The sequence below is a fragment of the Adiantum capillus-veneris genome, chromosome 22 (genome assembly GCF_014529385.1).
Source record: "Adiantum capillus-veneris isolate H3 chromosome 22, ASM1452938v2, whole genome shotgun sequence".
Lineage (NCBI taxonomy): Eukaryota > Viridiplantae > Streptophyta > Polypodiopsida > Polypodiales > Pteridaceae > Adiantum > Adiantum capillus-veneris.
In genome coordinates this window covers 18212349-18218871 of record NC_140952.1, presented here as the reverse complement: position 1 = coordinate 18218871, position 6523 = coordinate 18212349, and the positions used below count along the sequence as shown (strand labels likewise).

General features: G+C 39.7%; 1 pseudogene; it reads left to right on the top strand.

The window, feature by feature from the left end:
• The first annotated feature begins 777 nt into the window (after positions 1-777).
• On the top strand, positions 778-5723 carry LOC147428980 (uncharacterized; annotated as a pseudogene).
• Positions 5724-6523: the final 800 nt, after the last annotated feature.

The following is a 6523-nucleotide window of genomic DNA, read 5'->3' as shown; positions in this document are numbered from 1 at the left end:
GCTCCAAAATTAGTTTTTGGAGCGAGCTTTTTTGAGCAAGCTTTTTTCTTCTCTCTCTCTCTCTCTCTCTCTCTCTCTCTCTCTCTCTCTCTCTCTCTCTCTCCATGTATATATATATATATATATATATATATAGGAAAAATTACCAAATTACCCCTCAAATTTTAAAAATCTCCAAAATTTTGTCAAAAATTCCCAAAATGCCCTTCAAATTCTCCAAAATTCCCAAAATACCCCTAGTTGTGAGATTAAATTTCTCTAAAGATAAATCCTTTTGTAGCTTTTGATAAGAAGACTGATTGTCTATCATTAAAAGGTGCTATGTAGGCTTTGGAGATGATTTGCTTCATTATTTTTAGACATAATTGCCCTTTTGCGAGGTAATTTGTGACCAATTTCTGCTAAACACTCTAAAACAGATCTCAATTGTCAAAAAAAGATAAAGATTACAAAATCTTGAACAATCCAACCAAAATAGATACAAGGGTATTTTGGGAATTTTTGAAATTTGGGGGGTATTTTGGGAATTTCCTCAAATTAGAGGGGTATTTTGGTAATTTTCCCCCTTCTTGCTCTCTCTCTCTCTCTCTCTCTCTCTCTCTCTCTCTCTCATGCTCATGCTCGGCCCACTTGAACATGAGCATGAGCATAGTGGGCCGAGCATCAGCATGAGCATGAGAGAGAGAGAGAGAGAGAGAGAGAGAGAGAGAGAGAGAGAGAGAGAGAGAGAGAGAGAGAGAGAGAGAGAGAGAGAGAGTTGTTGCACAACAAGTGGATATGGATTCTCTACGGGTTTATTTTTTCTAGTGTCTTCTTGATGCATTTCTGTTCACCTACGTTGAAGAGGAAGATGTGGTCATGGAGATCCAAGAAATTAACTCACTGGTAGAGTTGAAGGCCTTTTTTGTGGCAAAGAAAAAAGGACATGGGCGGACATTCTCTTTTATCTTAGATGGTGCCTAAGATTTAGATGTGAAGAGCTGGTATGGTGAGATCCACTCTAATTCAAAAGAGCACCTAGAAGCATCATTGAATCTTCTAGAATTCCTACATGGGTGTAGAAGTCTAAGGGGTTTTTCGCCAATGGAAGAAAAAATTGAAAGAAAAAGGCTGCATCCATGTGATGACGTCTCGAGGCTCGTGTGTGATGAAGGGTTTGATGCAATATCAATTCAGATTTTCATGAGCATATCGGCTTCAAGTGTTGTCTTACAAAAATTTTAGACCGTCAAGCTCATGTCCACTACTATGCAGGCAACTACCCCTCGTATCTGCACATCTTGGATGGATGTTGCAGAGACATTGCCCTCAAAAGGAGGTGCAAGCTTGCAAGGTAGATGGCATGTAGATTTTAGAGCTAGAGGAGCATGAAATCATGGGTCTGGCGGTGTTGCAAATGTGATAGAAGATTAGGAAGAGTGGGATAGTGTGTTTTTTGCCTTTGTGAACCGTCATATTTTCAAAGGCATCAAAAATTCTCTTGACCCTTGGTATGCTCTAGACAAGGAAAAAGGGTTGTTCAGCTCACCTTTCATCGAGTCATTGTATATTGTTGCATTCCACGAGAAAGAATATGAACTAGACAAGACAGAGATAGTTGGGCCCTGGGTGGCTTACAGTAAGCTTGTGCTACAACAACCAGTTGTCAATTGGGCTAAGATTGGTTGAATTTGTGAATGGTTGTGCATAGATGTGGTGTCCAGAATTGGAATAATTATTGAGGATGGTATAGCCATAGGTGAACTCAAGGTTGAACACTTCTCAAGAACTCCAAAGGTCTCTCTAGGAAGCCTGAAGCTTGGCCACGGCTTTTTTTCCATACCCAACCCGTACAACTTTGGACAAGTGGATGGTATAACTATATACTGGGACATGTCTAGCCTACTCCACTTTGTTGGCTTTAATTTACAACAAATGAGGGAAAACACAGACAATCTGAGGAGCAATTTATGAGTGTATCAATGATCTATACACACACACACACACACACACACACACACACACACACACACACACACACACTCACACACACACACACACACACACACACACACACACACACACACACACACACACACACACACACACACACACACACACACACACACACACACACACACACACACACACACACACACAGAGAGAGAGAGAGAGAGAGAGAGAGAGAGAGAGAGAGAGAGAGAGAGAGAGAGAGAGAGAGAGAGAGAGAGAGAGAGAGAGAGAGAGAGAGAGAGAGAGAGAGAGAGAGAGAGAGAGAGAGTCGCTGCAGAGCAAGTGGAGCTTGATGGGATTTGCAAGAGGAAGGTAAAACCATCAAACCGGACTTCTTTAGGTCTTCTTTTTTCCATAGCTCTTCTTGAGCTATTTTCTTTGGTCTGTATCTCAATTGATACTTTTTTTAATGACTTTATATGGGCTCAGGTCAAATAGGTTGACTATGGACAATGTATATTTCCCTCCTCTTGTGGAGCAACTACACTATGCAATGAAAGTTCTTATGGTTGCCACCACTGGAGAGGCTTTCTTGTTTGCATCTCATTTGTCTTTTGTAGCTTAGCAACTGGTTTGCATAATGGAAGGACTTCATACACACACACACACACACACACACACACACATTTCAATATATATATATATATATATATATATATATATATATATATATATATATATATATATATATATATATATATATATATATATATATATATATATAGAGAGAGAGAGAGAGAGAGAGAGAGAGAGAGAGAAAGCTGCCTCCTAAAAGCTCGCTCCAAAAGGGAGCTTTTTTGGGGAATATTTTGAGGGAGCTTTTTTTTTAAAATTTTGCTCACTCGAGCAAAAATCTGGAAAAAGCTCCCTCCATTCCCATCCCCTAGCAGAAGCACCAGAGATCAGGGAAAGAGACTATAGGCTAGGATTACTCCCCTTTTATGAGATGGAGCCCTATGGAACAAGGATATAGTGGCAAAAACTTTGAAACTGACCACTGAAGGAGTATCCATGAGATCAAAGGAAAACAAGAGAACCCGGTGTTGGCATAGAACAATGCAGTAACTACATTCATCAATATGATTTACAAGCCTGTTGAAGACCCAACCCAATTGTACCATCAACACTTTCACTTTTCAGGTAAACCACCACCAAGATACACAACTCCCAATCATGCAGTGGCATCATTATTCACATCAACATTAAGGACAATGCTACCAATGCCAATTGACCGTGCATCTTATGTGCTTAACACATTGAAGAGTACCAAAGAAAGTTGAAGGGTCTCAAACCTTGGAGCATCTAAAGTTCTTACAAGGATAGCCTACCGTGTTGTGGGCATCACAACTAATTTTCCCCTTGCACTAGATTAGAATGTTGACCTCATAGTTAGGGTTAAAAATGAAGAGGAAGAAGACGAAGAGGTTGAAGCTTCCAAATATCCTTCAATAAGGTCCAAGAGGAAACTTATGGAGCTTTCAAAAGACAAGGATGAAGAAAGTGATGAAGGCCAAGAAGATGAAGGACCTAATTTTGGGGATCAACCTCCAAAAGAACAACCAAAAGTTCCCAAGGACCCTCTCATGCGGAGGATGAAAGGAAGAGGGCCGCAAAAGGTAAACTAATGGTGGGCAAGTCAAGAAGAAAACATGCCAAAGTGCCGCCATCTATTATAATAGAGGAACCATCTCAAAGAGCTGCCCAATTGGAAAGGGAAAGAGAGGTCTTTGAGAAGTAAAGGGGCCTCCAAGGCAGCTTTGAAGAATTTTGGTAGCCAAACCTTAGGGCCAAAAATCACATGTTCTAACAAGGCCAAGACCCTCTAGCTAACTTATAATTCTCATATGGACAAGAAAATAGAGTTGGGAGAAAACCAATCCAGGAGTTCATTGTGGTATAAACAGTGTACATAGATTTGATCAACCGTCAAAGATTTGCTAGAAATAGGATTTCTCTTGCAGGGGCCAAAAATAACCTACATAACAAAATGAGCTACATTTCAAGGATATGTCAAATAGGGGTACTCCTTCCTCTTCCTTTTGTGTAACTACAAGATTTCCCTCTATTAAAGCTAGTAGAAGTGCCAAGTGTTAGAAAATATGTAAAAGAGTTGCTGGGGGTAGTTAGTGAGTTAGGTCTTTTGAGAGATGGTGAATCATCATCCTTGATACAAGGTTTGAGTAGTCCACTAGCAATTTTAACAACTTGTAGTTGGCATAGGTGGTCAGGTAGGTGCCACGCTCATTAGATTTAAGTTCCTTGATGATTTCAAGCATTAAGTTTTGAAAGGCATTGAAAGCGATCTGGGCAATAACAAGGGATTTAGCTTCTCTTTAGCTTGCCCACCAAGCCAGGAACAAATTAGAGATAAGTGGAAGTCTATAGGTTTCTCATAGAAGAGTTGTTCTAGATGATTAAGGAATGTACCAAATAGCATGGTCAAACAACATAATGCTAGAATTGTAAGGTTTCTAGTTTTTGAAACCTTAAGGATTGTATAAAGCTTAATCAAACTGATATGATTATGGAAAAAGCAATGTAGAATTGTCCGAGCGTGGCAAAAATTGGTATTTTTGGAATCTTAAGCACAACAAACTCCGGGCTAGAAATTTTCAGAACAGAATTCTGATAAAATCTGAAAAAGTTACGGGCTCGGAAAGGTTACACTATGAATTTAATTAGTTAAGTAAAATTGGATGGTTTCAGTAATTATTATTAATAAAGACTTTCTTATCCTAAGGTTCTAGAAATTACTGATATTTCTAATTTTTATCATTAAAAATCAGTGAAATTAGTAAAAATCGATTCTGGAAGCTAGGGGGGATGTGTGGAGCTGTGGGAAACCTGCCCAACACTAGATTTAGTAGCAGGGGACGTTTTTGGAGCTGTAGGGCCGCTTGGGATGCAAGTTACTGCCATTTTCTAGCCTGTGAGTGCCCATAAACCTATAAATATGACCCTTGCTTCACAATTTTAGGAAGACTCGGAGCCTTGGCACACTCTCTCTCATCTAGAGAGATCGCTACGCAGAAATCACTAGAGATCAAGCTCTAGTTGGTTAATTAAATGGATAAGAAGTTATGGCACCTAAAAGGACCCAAGAAAATCCTACATCTAATGATGAGGACGTAGCTCCAAAACGAACTAGAGCGTCGCACAACGACGGAACCGGGCCTAGTAGTAGGGCTACGGAGGAGAGTCTTCAAGTGCCAGCGTAGCAACAGATGGCCGATCAATCCCAGGTGGGTTTCCCATTATTCAATTAAGTCTTTAAATAGTTTAAGTTCTTTTATAAGTTAGCATTGCATACGTAAGAAGTGAGTAAGAATCATGAAAGGAATAATTGACAAAAAATGAAAGGTAACTTCCAACGTGCATTTGTTTATAATGTAGGAAAGAATTGTTTGGATTAAAACTGGTTGAATTAGGAAAGATATGATTGATCATCCTTAAGACAGCTTGTCTCAAGACACCTCCGACTCCTTGGTATAAATTGATGATAATGATGGCTTTCTAGCCACGGATAAGTCGGTTACCCCCATGAACGTTGAGTTTCTACTCCGTGTCATGTCTTGATGTTTCTGCATAAGTTAGGATACCGTTTTTTATCCTAGGGGAGCTTCCAGATTGTATGGGCAATCGGTTTGGTGTATGGGCACCCAGAACCTTGGGTGGGGGATTATCCACTCCGGATTGTGAATAAGGAATGGGTGCCGTTTTTTCACCTTTAGGTGATCTTGAGACAAGAAGAGTACTGGTCATGGTTATTATGGACAATGTTTTGATTGGCAGTACCCTGTCTTTAGTTTAAAGATGTCTCTTTAAGAATGCTTTCAACGTTGTCTTTAATGATTGATTGAAGGAATTACTGTGACAGAAAGTTAAAAGAAACCATTATTTTTAAGTGTTAAAACAATGTGATAGTAATTAAATAACAAAAGAATCATGTGTGAGTGCGGGGTGGTAAGTGGGGATTGACTAAGGTTGTCAATCATGGACGGGTGGACCTGATTAGTCAGGTAACTATCCATCCCTGCGCACTAAAACATTTAAAAAACTTCTTCACTTGGAAGAGGAGTCCACTAGCGGCTGTGCCGTCACATCTGTTAGGGGGAAAAAAGCGTTGGTTGAGGATACCTTAGCCCAATTGTGGCAGTTATAGGGCAGAAATAGTTTTTTGGACTTTTAATACGTTGTCCCGTTTTCGCTGCGAGACAGGACTAGGTCTTCTTCTAAGGCTATAGACCCAAGCCATTGTCAATGGTAAAGGTCTATTCCTTGGATTTTTCTTGTTTAGAGACTCTGATTTTTATCAGACCTAGAGACCTGTCAAGGATCCCATTCCGATCTTGGTATTGGTGGGTTGGGGATCTCATAAGAATCATAGGAAGCCTTTTGTTCAAGGAATTTACAAGCACATTTCAGGTAAGGTTGATAGACATTCCAGATTAATTCTAAGTAAAAGTTGGGATTTCTCTTGGTGAACTCCATATTTCTTTTGTGCAAATATATAGTCCAACATTAGAGGCAC